This window comes from Culex quinquefasciatus, chromosome 3 (assembly GCF_015732765.1).
Source record: "Culex quinquefasciatus strain JHB chromosome 3, VPISU_Cqui_1.0_pri_paternal, whole genome shotgun sequence".
NCBI lineage: Eukaryota > Metazoa > Arthropoda > Insecta > Diptera > Culicidae > Culex > Culex quinquefasciatus.
In genome coordinates this window covers 134357227-134371983 of record NC_051863.1, presented here as the reverse complement: position 1 = coordinate 134371983, position 14757 = coordinate 134357227, and the positions used below count along the sequence as shown (strand labels likewise).

General features: G+C 31.9%; 1 protein-coding gene across 4 annotated transcripts in view; it reads left to right on the top strand.

The window, feature by feature from the left end:
• Positions 1–14757, top strand: part of LOC6036112 (protein furry) — a 180415-nt gene that overhangs the window by 142651 nt on the left and 23007 nt on the right. The gene's annotated exons all lie outside the window — the stretch shown is intronic.

Sequence of the window (14757 nt, the reverse complement as noted above, 5' to 3'; positions counted from 1 at the left end):
TGCCTCAAGTAGCTTTTCACACCCAAACAAAAAAAAATTCTTTAATCACAATTCCGACGAATTTCGCACGTGAAATGTTGCACAAGTATGGAAACTTTGTTGCGACTTTGCGACTCATAAACAACAACTTCGGAAATCATCGGAAAGCCCCCTCGCCCACGTGTAGGCAAATGCCTGATGATGATGGGTTTCACACTGCTTCTCACACGCTCTGCACACTCTGCCTTTTCACTTTATTTTTCACGTCGGGGTGGGTGTAGGTAATTGCCTCGATTTCGAGTTTGTTCTGTTCAGGGAGTGGAAAGGGAAGCAAAGGAAATGTTCGACAACGTGTTTGTGTTCAATTTGCTTTGCTGAGCTTTGTGAAAACAGAATCTAATTGCAAATGTTGCAGAAAAAAAGTATCAAAACGGTTTTTAATATCGTCAGTGGAATTAATTTGTCATTCATGTATGGTTAAATTTAAACTTTTTTACCACTGATATACACAAAAACGCTTCACTCACATGATCAGTTTTAGAGCAATTCCTGCTAAAATCAGGAATTTTTCTGGTAATTTTGTACCCGACCCTCTCCGATTTCAATGAAACTTTGTAGGCATGTTATCCTAGGCCATTTTTGTGTAGGGGCAGGGGGGGCAGAATGGCCCGCCTAAGTGAAATGCGCCAAAAACCATAGAAAAACATGAAAACTTATGAATTCAGTGTAGTAGGCTCATGCTTTGGGATGTTCCCTTCAATGTTATATACTTGTTTGATGAATTTTTTTAGCTTAAAACTGTTTTTAAGCCACTTTAAAAAAAAAAGTTTTTTCGACTTTTTTCCCAGGGTGCGGGGCAGAATGGGCCACCCTGCGGGGCAGAATGGGCCACCTTAGAAAACAAGCCATTTTGTCTAATACAACGTTGAAGGGAGATAAGAAATGACTTAAGGTACCTTTCTAACATAGTTTCCATGAAGTTGGACCACTTTAACAAAAATAGTTACTAACCAAAACAAAGATTTTTGAAAATAGTGTTAATATGTTGAAAAGGGACACTATTTTTACAAATAATCATCAAAACAACTAAAAATCAACTAATGTTGCATTAAACGTGATTTGTGAACATACCAGGAGCGACATAATCCATTTAACCAAAATTTCATAACTTTTGATTATTTTTATAAGGCAGGATAAGGGTGGTCCATTCTGCTCCCAAGTGGATTTTAATTTAACACTTCCACCACCAAGTCTCTAAATGATTGTAAGGTTCCGTTGTTGTTTGTATACCTTGGTAGTAGCATCTAGTAACATTATAAGCATTGTACAAACTTTTTCAAACAATCCAACTTTTCAGAAAGCTTATTTAAAAACCTCGAAATAAACAACATTTGCGTGGTTTTGTCAATTAATTTACATTTTTGCTCATAATTCTAAAAATACAATGAATTCAAACGTCGTTTTCGGTATGGTGGAGTTATTTGACGTCCTTTATAAGACCCTTGCCTTACAATTGGTCTAAATCCATTCTAAAGCCCAAAACCAAGGGTGGCCCATTCTGCCCCCCCCTGCCCCTATATGGAGCCAATTGTACTCAGAAATTACGTTTGAGAAGGGCGTTAGTTATTTAAATATGTTTGTATTTTGCAATTTATAAATGACTGTATCTCGAAGCCGTTGCATCGTATCAAAAAGTGGTCAAAGACAAACTTGTAGGAAATCGGAAGAGCCTTCTGAAAAAAAATACACTGAAGAAAAAAAACACGCCACTTCTATGAGATTTTTCAGTTTTAAGTTTAAAAGTTAAATTTGAAGGTGATGTCACGTTATTTTTCGTTCAAAATTTTTGAAGAAATAGCCTAAGATGTTACAACAAGACTCACGAAAAATGCAGGATGGTATGTCTCTCATAAAAAAATACAAAAATCGTTTACTAAAGCTTTTTTTTTGAAAAGTGGTCTAGATGTCAATTTTGAAAAGTGGTCTAGACGTAATTTTTTTAAAAAACCGTTAGTGGGAATCGATTATCCACACAATTTTACATAAAAGTCTCCATATTGACCATTTCCCTATGTACAATCTTTGTTAAGATACAGCGGCTTTAAAAATAAAAATGCTGAAAATTTTGTTTTTTTTGTGGTTTTTGGCAATTTTCATATAACAGACTTGATTTTTCAGTCTCGAAAATATTTTTATCGGAAAGCTCTTCCAATTTCCCATAAGTTTGCGTTGGAAAGCTTTTCAATTGGATTTATGAGCTTACAGATATAAGCTTAATTACATTGCTCATAACTGAAAATAGATTTTTTTTTCAGTGTGGTAGAAACCTGGATAGTACATAAGCTTACATAAATATTAAAACGGGTCAAATTGAAAAGCTGTCAAAGGCAAACTTATGGGAAATTGGACGAGCTTTCTGGTAAAAATATTTTCGAGACTGAAAAATCAAGTCTGTCATATGGAAATTGCCAAAAACCACCAAAAAACCTAATTTTTCAACATTTTTATTTTTAAAGCTGCTGTATCTTTACAAGAATTGGTATTAGGGAAATGGTCAATATGGAGACTTTATGTAAAATTGTGTGGAGAATCGATTCCCACTATCGGTTTTTAAAAATTTTGACGTCTAGACCAAGTTGCAAAAATATAAAAAGCTTTAGTAAACTATTTTTATTTTTTTTAGGAGAGACATACCATCCTGCATTTTTCGTGAGTCTTTTTGTAACATCTTAGGCTATTTCCTCAACCATTTTGAACGAAAAAAAAATCGTGACATCACCTTAAAATTTTACTTTTAAACTTAAAAACTGAAAAATCTCATAGAAGTGGCGTGTTTTTTTTTCTTCAGTGTATTTTTTTTTTCAGAAGGCTCTTCCGATTTCCTACAAGTTTGTCTTTGACCACTTTTTGATACGATGCAACGGCTTCGAGATACAGTAATTTATAAATTACAAAATACAAAAATATTTAAATAACTTACGCCCTTCTCAATTGCCATTTTCGAGTATAATTGGCTCCATATACACAAAAATGGCTTATATAGGCCTAGGACAACATGTCTAAAAAGTTTCATTGAAATAGGAGGGGGTCGGGTACAAAAGTACCAAAAAATCCTGGTTTTAGCTGGAATTGCTCTTTAACAAAAATACAAACAAAATCCATCTTCAAAAATTCAAAAATACAAACAAAATCCATCTTCAAAAATTCTAAAATACAAACAAAATCCATCTTCAAAAATTCAAAAATACAAACAAAATCCATCTTCAAAAATTCAAAAATACAAACAAAATCCATCTTCAAAAATTCAAAAATACAAACAAAATCCATCTTCAAAAATTCAAAAATACAAACAAAATCCATCTTCAAAAATTCAAAAATACAAACAAAATCCATCTTCAAAAATTCAAAAATACAAACAAAATCCATCTTCAAAAATACAAAAACTCAAAAATACAAAAACTCAAAAATACAAAAACTCAAAAATACAAAAATACAAAAATACAAAAATACAAAAATACAAAAATACAAAAATACAAAAATACAAAAATACAAAAATACAAAAATACAAAAATACAAAAATACAAAAATACAAAAATACAAAAATACAAAAATACAAAAATACAAAATACAAAAATACAAAATACAAAATACAAAAATACAAAAATACAAAAATACAAAATACAAAAATACAAAAATACAAAATACAAAAATACAAAATACAAAAATACAAAATACAAAAATACAAAAATACAAAAATACAAAAATACAAAATACAAAAATACAAAAATACAAAAATACAAAATACAAAATACAAAAATACAAAATACAAAATACAAAATACAAAAATACAAAAATGCAAAAATACAAAAATACAAAAATACAAAATACAAAAATACAAAAATGCAAAAATACAAAAATACAAAAATACAAAAGTACAAAAATACAAAATACAAAAATACAAAAATACAAAAGTACAAAAATACAAAAATACAAAAATACAAAAATACAAAAATACAAAAATACAAAAATACAAAAATACAAAAATACAAAAATACAAAAATACAAAAATACAAAAATACAAAAATACAAAATACAAAATACAAAAATACAAAAATACAAAATACAAAAATACAAAAATACAAAAATACAAAAATACAAAATACAAAATACAAAAATACAAAATACAAAAATACAAAATACAAAATACAAAAATACAAAAATACAAAAATACAAAAATACAAAAATACAAAAATACAAAATACAAAATACAAAAATACAAAAATACAAAAATACAAAATACAAAAATACAAAATACAAAAATACAAAATACAAAAATACAAAATACAAAATACAAAATACAAAAATACAAAATACAAAAATACAAAATACAAAATACAAAATACAAAAATACAAAAATACAAAAATACAAAAATACAAAAATACAAAAATACAAAATACAAAAATACAAAAATACAAAAATACAAAAATACAAAAATACAAAATACAAAATACAAAAATACAAAATACAAAATACAAAAATACAAAAATACAAAATACAAAAATACAAAAATACAAAAATACAAAAATACAAAAATACAAAATACAAAATACAAAAATACAAAATACAAAAATACAAAAATACAAAAATACAAAATACAAAATACAAAAATACAAAAATACAAAAATACAAAAATACAAAAATACAAAAATACAAAATACAAAAATACAAAATACAAAAATACAAAATACAAAATACAAAAATACAAAAATACAAAAATACAAAAATACAAAAATACAAAAATACAAAATACAAAAATACAAAAATACAAAAATACAAAATACAAAATACAAAAATACAAAAATACAAAAATACAAAAATGCAAAATACAAAAATACAAAAATGTAAAATACCAAAATACCAAAATACCAAAATACCAAAATACCAAAATCTAAAATACCAAAATACCAAAATACCAAAATATTAAGATGCCAAATACCAAAATACCAAAATGCCAAAAATGCCAAAATACCAAAATACCAAAATACCAAGATACCAAAATACCAAAATACCAAATACCAAAATACTAAAATGCCAAAATACCAAAATACCAAAATACCAAAATACCAAAATACCAAAATACCAAAATGCCAAATACCAAAATACCAAAATACCAAAATACCAAAATACCAAAATACCAAAATACCAAAATACCAAAATACCAAAATACCAAAATACCAAAATACCAAAATACCAAAATACCAAAATACCAAAATACCAAAATACCAAAATACCAAAATACCAAAATACTAAAATACCAAAATACCAAAATACCAAAATACCAAAATACCAAAATGTAAAAATACCAAAATACTAAAATACCAAAATACCAAAATACCAAAATACCAAAATACCAAAATACCAAAATACCAAAATACCAAAATACCAAAATACCAAAATACCAAAATACCAAAATACCAAAATACCAAAATACCAAAACACCAAAATACCAAAATACCAAAATACCAAAATACCAAAATACCAAAATACCAAAATACCAAAATACCAAAATACCAAAATACCAAAATACCAAAATACCAAAATACCAAAATACCAAAATACCAAAATACCAAAATACCAAAAAACCAAAATGCTCTTCCGATCTCAAAATACCAAAATACCAAAATACCAAAATACCAAAATACCAAAATACCAAAATACCAAAATACCAAAATACCAAAATACCAAAATACCAAAATACCAAAATACCAAAATACCAAAATACCAAAATACCAAAATACCAAAATACCAAAATACCAAAATACCAAAATACCAAAATACCAAAATACCAAAATACCAAAATACCAAAATACCAAAATACCAAAATACCAAAATACCAAAATAGCAAAATACCAAAATACCAAAATACCAAAATACCAAAATACCAAAATACCAAAATATCAAAATATCAAAATATCAAAATACCAAAATACCAAATTACAAAAATACAATGATTTTACTTTTGTTTGTTTGAACGACAGTCGTTTGCCGAACGCGATGAGTGTATGAGAGAATTCGAGAGGTTAATTTTCGAAAAAAATGCTGTGTCTTGGCACTAAAGTGACAAAACTTATTATTCTTAGAGCAAATTGTCCACCAAATGATTTCCTTTCCTAGATTTCCACGATTTTTCTAAAATTTTCGTTGTATGAAAAAAATATTCCTGATTCAAAAATCTATTGAAATCTGCGTAAGTCCGATGGTTTCCACAAGATCGTGATTTTTTCAAGTTAAAATTTTAAAAAGAATTGTATTATTTCTTTACAGCAGTTTCATATGAAAGTTAAAGAAAAAAAAGTGCTTCGATTTGGTCCAAAAACGGGAAAATGACGAAATCGGCCAAAAATCAACTATTTCACTAAAACTGCGATAACTTTTAAATTTCATCGATGACCTATACATGTTTGAGTACCAAATTTTTCGGAATTAGAAGACGCATACATGTATAGGTCATTAGGGTGTAATATCAAAATCGATTTTCCAGCACAGCAATTTTTCAGTTCCTTTTGGGGTCCTAAACAACTCCACAAAGTTTGGGAACAATTGGTTTAGCCCTCACTTTGCGCAAAGCGATTAAATTTTCTATGGGAATTTGTACGGGAAAACCCATTTTTTGGATTTTGATATTTAAAAAATCCACGTTTCACGCTATATTAAAACCGGATTCATATTCGGATGCTTTGAAAGGTGCTCTACAACTTTCCCGAAGAGAGTATGGTGCTAGCTTCCCCCTTTTTCTCGAGCTTGGAAGTTTAAGTGATAAAGCCAGCATTTTTTTTCTGTTGTAATTTATTTCTGCTTCAGTTATAATGCCGTTTCTAATAAAATATATCTGTTGAAATCTTGATCTCCACTAAGTCAAGGATGGGAGGTAATAATGTACCCAAGACCAACTGATTGTAATCGACTACAGCAACAAAAACAAGTAAATTCAATTGAAATCAATGCATAATAGGTATGTAGCAGCTGTCTCTGCAAAGAATCAAAAAAACAGCTTATTTTTATTACACTTTAATAAGGCTCGTGCAACCCCCTAACGCAATCAATAACATTAAAGTGTTCTCTACCCCACAATTTGCCAGGACCTAATTTTCGATCGGTTGCATCGATACGCTATACGTTTCATTCTCCATTGGTCAAAGGGATAATTGAGTTTCCCGATCGATTGGTGTTACACTCAAACCGGGAATCTCGGGCAACCAGCTGCATGCGTTTTATGGATCTTCATGTTTGGGTGTATCTACCGCTCCAGCTAGACCGTCCTTCGGGGCTGTTTTACGCAGCATTTTTATTCGCGCTATATATTATGCCGTTGCGGTGATGTTTGTGTCCCCGTTTTATAATTGCGTTTTTTCCTACGGATTCCCCCGAGTGCTTCACATCCGTTGATGCACCACTCGGTGGATTAGTCACGATATTTTTCCTGTTGTGTTTACATGCAAATAGAGCAGCATAGAAAAAATAAACTCTGCAGTTTGTTCTGTTGCGTTGTTGGGAAATGGCACTAGAGCAGACGTAAAAGGGGAATAACTAAAGCCGCTTTAAAGCGCAAACCTAAATCGTTGAAATCCGGTTGCACCAGCTCAGGACGGACCAAACCCTTTTGTTTGCACTTCTTTGTGTCACAAGCAGTCGCAGTTCCGCTCGTGACCTATCGCACTTGCCTTGGCACTGCTTCCGGCTTTAAAAATTTCTTCTTTAAATTTTCATGCGAATCGGTTCGAACGTCTTACGAAGACTTCGTTCTACGAAGTTTGCAGACTAGCAGAGCGGTGAGTTCAAACGAGTGACATTCTTTTTTTTCGAAAAGTCAACCGTTGAGTGCAAAGAATGGAGATTAAACGATGTTCAGTCGTGCTTTGAGTCATTTTTCATTCAGGGTAGAGGGTACCTATATTGGATCTACGAGGATGCATTTTCGTTCTAAACAGCGTTTTTCCAATCTAACCTTTAGAAGTTCACAAATCAATGCAGATCCAAAATAGGGACATCCACCATACTTCCTTGTAACTGCAGTAGAAGGGCTCAGGACGAGCTCAAAGTGTATCTTCTTGGAGAGCTTTTCGTTGGCAAAAACAAAGAAGAGTTGGCCAACCAAACGTGGAGCCAAACTGATGAGATATTAATATATTCTGTTTACCGTATTTTTAACTGGGATGTTTGCCTTTATCGTCTTACGTACATCCGATTTGGTTTATAGATTGCACAAAAAGATGCATCAACGGAATAAAACCTATATGTCAAAATAAATCAATCTTTCAGTTTAGATTTTAGGTGAAAAATCGTCAACCACATTGCAAAAACTCAGATGGTTATAAATGCAAAAGTTTTATCAGCTTGGAATACTTTAAAAACAAAAATCTACTAATCATTGAATGATTTTTTTTAAACCAAAAAAATATATAATTTTTGTTTGTAGCAGATTACCACGTTTTTCGCCGAATATTTTCATAATTTAATAAAAAAAATCAATCAATTCTTTATATCCAAAGAAGCCATTTTGCAACATTGGTTACTTCATTAAAATTTGGGAGATGTCATTAAAAAAGTGCAATGACATGTTTTTTTTTTTAATTCTAGAATTGAAAAACACTCTTAAAAAATTTAATTTGTTTTTTATCCTTAAAATATAAATTTTGACAAACCTTACTCTTTTGGATTTTCTTATTTTTTTATATGTATGTTAGTGTGACAAGATTTTTTTTTTTTAATTTTGGCAAATCTTAAAAGGTATCCCCTGGCTTGATTCTTTAGGTAAAAATAGGTAACTGTGCCAATTTTGAGCCAAATCGGTTAAGGTTTAAGGGTTGTTATTGGTCGTTGTCACCGTAATGTATGTTCAATTTTACATAAAACCTTATATTTTTAAAGTACTCATATTTTCATAATTTGCATAGGTGTCCTCAATCAACATTTTAAATAGATATCACTGTTTAACAGTTTCAAATGGAAAATATTTAAATTTTCACAAAATTTTGTTAAAAAAATGAACTTATTGGAAAAAGTAATTCAGATATTTCAAATCACGAATTAAATTTCAATAGGGCTCTCCTACTAACATTGAGTCCAAAACCTCCCTACAAACATCTATACCACTAAGGTGACGCAGGGATCCTTGCGCACTTTAGATAGGTGTTTACAAACATTCCTTCCGTTCCCCAACAGCAAAACGTCCGTCATACCATATAGCTCAAAAGGTGGCACTTCGAATGGAGTAAAGTTTGTCAAAATCGAGTTTTTGTAACTAAAAGTTATTTTCAAAAATTGATTATTTTATTTTAAGGTGTAACTATTTTGTTCTGAGTAGTTTTAATCATAACCTACAACTTTTCCGAAGACACCAAAATCGATCAGAAAATTCCTTCTCGAGATACAGATTTTCAAATGTTTTCATATCATGTTTTCTTTGGACAAATTTGTATGAAAAAACTCATGATGCAAATTGTTTTTTTGACATAAGGAATCGATGGACCAAGTTTATAATAGATAAAAAATACGTTGAAAAGTCGATTGGAGAAATTCTTAAGAATTGCTCATATATTTTTATTTGCTAATTTTTCGAAAAATCATGATTTTCGAAAAATGTGGAAAAATAATCGAAAAAAATATTTTGGCTTTTGGCCGATGCAAATATTTCTCAATGTTTTTGTCCCTCCCCGAGCAGATGGAAATTACTTTGGAATAACATTTTTTGATATTTGAAAATACTAGGCCAATAACATTTTATGTTGGCCCAAAAAATCAGGGGGCAAAACAAAATTTTTTTTTTTATTTTCGTCAATTTTTGCAATGCAAAAAGTGTTTTAAAATGTATTTTACACTAGTTCAGTTGTTTTGCAATTATTAGATTTAAAAAAAAAAGTAAAAATTGACGAAAATAAAAAAAAAAATTTGTTTTGCCCCCTGATTTTTTGGGCCAACTTTGAAGGGTGGAGGGTAGGGGGGGAGGGTGACAGAAACTTTAAATAAAATTTGTACCAGCCTTATTGTTAGATTCAAAATCAATTTTTGCAATCTAAAAATACTGTACTTAATTTTTGAAATCGTGAAACTTTTTTATAACATAACTATGATTTTTGGCAGTGTTGGTATTATCGAGGCTCTCGCGAGAAAATTTTCTCTCTCTCGAGTTCTCGCCGCGAGTCTCGAGCTGCCGAGAGAAACTCACCTATTGCCCGTGCTCTCCTCCGCTCGCGAACGGGCTTTATCGCGAGCCAGAATTGCCCGTTCGCGAGAAGTTGAACGTGTTAGAAACGAACAAAAAACAACACAGCGATTGAAGTTACACTTCTATACCATCGCCTGGTTCGTATTCATAAGCCTGATACACAAATTGCTAGCTTGGGACGAACGTCTAGCACGAGGCGCTCGCGGCAAAAGTACTACAAGTTCTCTCCCTCGTTCGCGAGCGAGAAATGCTTTCCTTCTTCTCGCTCGAATTCCAACAATGATTTTTGGTTGATAAGGTGACTATTTTTACCTGTAATGTCATGACCAAGCTTGACATCTCTGAAAATATTCTTTTTCCGGACATTCAAATAATAATGATGATAATCGAGTCTAGACTGGTATCAATTTTTTTATCCAAATCTAAATTTAAACAAATTTCATAATTCTTTCAACTTACAAATAAAAACAAATTTAATTATCTTAGGAGGTGCATGTTTTGCACCTTCCGACGAAGTGCCATGCAAGTTAGGATGCTTAACGATGTGCTTCATTCATACAAAGCCCATTCATATTTTATTCTTCTCAATTTGCTTAAATTGTAACAAAATTTAGAAAATGTTTTATCCATTCTCAACCCTATAACGATGTTTTCCGCCGAAAACGAATCCTTTTGAACAGCACAAACCCAGCGATCGCGTTGAACATTGATCGCTTACTTATTTCGCTAAAAATAGGCACTCTGTTTTCCCCCGGTAAGCTTCTCCCTCTAATTCCCTGCTGACAAAGCCTACAACACCTTTTCCGGCTGTTAGATTTATTCAACCAGGGGGGAAGCTGACAGCAATCGGAGTGAAAACTTTTAATGAAAGTGATTTAATGAAGTGTTGATTCCGCACCGGGGCACGGGAAGGAGAAATAGGAGAGGTTAGCAAGGAGAATGAAGAAGTGACAAATGCTTCGTGACGGCACGTTCTGGGAAAAAAAAACTTTGGAAGCTTTTTCACCACTTGGAGGGAAAACAAATACGTTTTTATACTGATGAGTTGAACAAAAAAAGTTTTCGTTGAGTATTATGTATCTTGATTGTAAAGTCGAATGAGAATTTTTAATTGAATTTGTCGACAGTTGAGCTGGTTCCATTCCATTGTAGACGATAAACTTTGCCTTCAAGCGGCAGTTTGGAACTTTAATTGCTTGTTTACACTTGCAGGATACCATCTCTCATTATAGGAATTTGCCTAAATTAGTTAAATCGATGTGGCTCACCAGCAAATTTCCCAGTAAATATTTTACCCTGCTGAAAGCTTCGGCTGAGCAAATGTTTATTCGTTGGTTAAGTTTCGCCTCATTACTGTAGGCGAATGATATAGCCCCCCACCCCCAAAAGTTAATGTTTTGCCAAGGCGGAAAGCACTCTACAATAAATTTAATTGAGTTGATTCATTCTCACCCATTAGCCTGCAGTGTTGTGATAAGGGATTCGCTCGCGGGAAGGAAAACGAAAGTTGTTGATTCACTTCCATCGGCAAAGGTCTAACCTTAATTGGTGCTGCCGAAGGAGCTTCGAAAAATCAATACCGCAAAATCGGTGGCGTGGCGGAATCTCTCGGTGGCACTTTGATGAAGCTTCGTCCCCATTATCGGGACGCAATCAAAAAGGACTCGTAAACTGTCTAACTGAGAGAACACATTTAGCGAATAAATTATGATGTAATGGCCAATTGATGGTCATATTTTCCCCTTATCAATTGTCAAACAAATTATGTCATTCATATTGATTGATGATTGCAAGTTAAGGTTTCTGAGAAAATGTGGTTCTAGGGAAAGTTGAATCATGAATAAATTTGGAAAACATGTTGGGCCATTTTCGATTCCGAAAATTAAAAGTCTCTCGACCACATTTCGGGTGGATCAATCGGTATTTATGTTGGGTTGACTGAGCAGATACAGTTGGCAACAGCAAACATTGAATGTGGATTTCTGCACTTTGTATTCTGAGACGGATGAAGCATGAACGAACAGAAATTGGTCCTGTCCATCAGGGCCAGAATTGCCGGGCTGTATCGAGACGTTTGGTTAGTGGAATAGGCCAAATCCCTGTGAAATCGTCAATTGCGACTACACAGTTTGGAAAGAATAACCATTTAAAAAAAAAAATCTGTCATATAAAAACCCCAAATTCACCATATTCCTTTGTTTTACAACAGTTTAACAAATTAAAAAAAATGTAGCAAACTTTTTGTCCTTAATTTTTATTAGTTAAATTTTCTTTGGAATCGGTTTTGAGATTTTGAAATTTGTTGGCCATACTTTGCAGATTTAACGAGGCTCGACTTGCATAATTGAAAGAAATAATCTGTTTTTCAAGATTAAGATCAAGAAAATTTGATCATAACTGTAAAATGATCTGGACCTAATAGGGACGTGGCGTTACATCGTGCTGCCATCTGGTTTTTTTAAGTGCAAGAGTGGAAAAGTGCTGAGTCATCGTCTAAAAATAGACGACGTCCTATCTCGCCCAGCAAAATGAAGTCGATAAAGTAGTTGGTTTCGATGAGAAAAAGTGGAAAACGTGGTCTAAAAATAGCGACGCCATCCCCCTATTCAATTCAACGAATATTTGCACCAAAATGAAACATTTTTGGTTTTTTGGTTTAAAATCAAATGAGTAATTCTCGCTTACTTTTTCAAATGGTTCTATGTTCTATGGCGCATTAGTTGTTTTGAAAAAAAGTTATCTAAAATTCTCCTCGAAAAAAGCATGCACATCACTAGAGGGTGACGAGCGGGAATTCCCGGGAAATCGACCATTTTTGGACCTCTCGATTCCCGGGAAAATCGGTCGAGACTCCCGGGAAATTTGATACTTATTTTATCGAAGCAAAATTATATAAACTAATCAGAAAATTATTTGAAAAATGCTCAATTCTTGGAAGTTTAATGTTCTATGTCCAAGTTCGAATAAACCAATGCTTCTCTGACCTACTTATTGAGAAAGTCTAAAATTTAACTTGTCACAAATTCCAATAACTATAATTGAGAGAAGCCAAAAACAATTGGACCCCAAAATTTATCTTGAAGTATATTTAGCAGTTACACCTCAGAAACGAAATCTAAAGTTTTTTAAATTATTTTTATTTATTATTTCTATAAGAGGGAAAAGCTTTTTCAAAATAAATTCAATTTCCATATCCTCTTTCGAGCATAGCAATCATCCCTAGGGTAATTTCGCTGTATCAAGGTAATTTCCTTTTTTGATGTCAATAAGTCATTTTGCGTTTCACGTTAACCTCAATATTCAATTATATTTTGGAAAACAATTTTGAACATTCGGGTTTCCTGATAACTGTAAATATTTCTTCAATTAATATATACAGTTGACCCTAAACAGGCAAAAAAACAAGTTTCAATTGTTGTTTTTAATTCGTTGTTTATCATATTGCAAATAACTCGATTCTGGGAAATTATATATTAGCTTTTTTTTACTTCACAAAAATTTTGCAACAAGCTTGTGAAACTTCTGAAAAATCAATCAGTGCGAATAAAGATTCGTTAACATTTTAAACTACAATTTTGAGTCCCAAAAATCACAAGAAACGATCTTGCATTTGCACATTCAGAAAATAAAATCAAGAGGTAGATATAGTTCCTCATATAAAGAGGATACTGAAGTTAACGTTTCATAGAATAAGTATGAGTTAAATGTAACTAAATTGATTGAAAAGAAATTATTGCCACTATTGGTGAGAAAAAAAAACTCCCGGGTCCCGGGAATTCCCGGGAAATGGCCAAATTCAACTCTCGATTCCCAGGAAATTGAAAATCTCGAGAATCGTCACCCTCTACACATCACCTTCGTCAAAAAAGACACTTAATATTACACACTGCACGTACAATTTTTGTAAACACAAAAAAAGTTAGCAACCCACGGGATTGAAACCCAGCACCAACAGTAAGGACTGGCGCCTTAGCCTGTTCGGCCATCAGACCGATGAAGAGAGGAAAGGATAAGCTTATCTGTAAGCTACATATTTCAAGGTGTAATATTACATAGAATTTCATTAAAATGCAATTGTGCAATTTTTTTTGACACCCGCACAGTAAACATATTTTTGAAAGTTATATTTGTATTTCTTTCTTAAAAACAAAGTACATGAATCATATTTGCGACACTAGATTATTATTTTGATTACTAAAAAGAACCTAATAAAAATATATTCATGGGAAATTTTTTCACCTTTTCAATATCAAACATTACTGCTTCACTGCTCGTTACAATCCAGCTGCGTGTAGAAGGCCGCACAGCAAAAAATCCGATGATAAAATAGCATGCAAACCTTTATGAGCAAAAGCTATTTTTTTTTAAATTGGACACTGAAATTATTTATTCAATTTTTCATGAACAGCTTTATGGGCCAGTCATAGAACTATTTTGAAAAGCCGTCGCGGGCCGGATGAAATAGCTTCACGGGCCGAACGTTGGGCAGGCCTGGTTCAAAATGTACCCTTTTGGCACTTTTAGTTCATCCATATAAGAGTCCATAAAATTA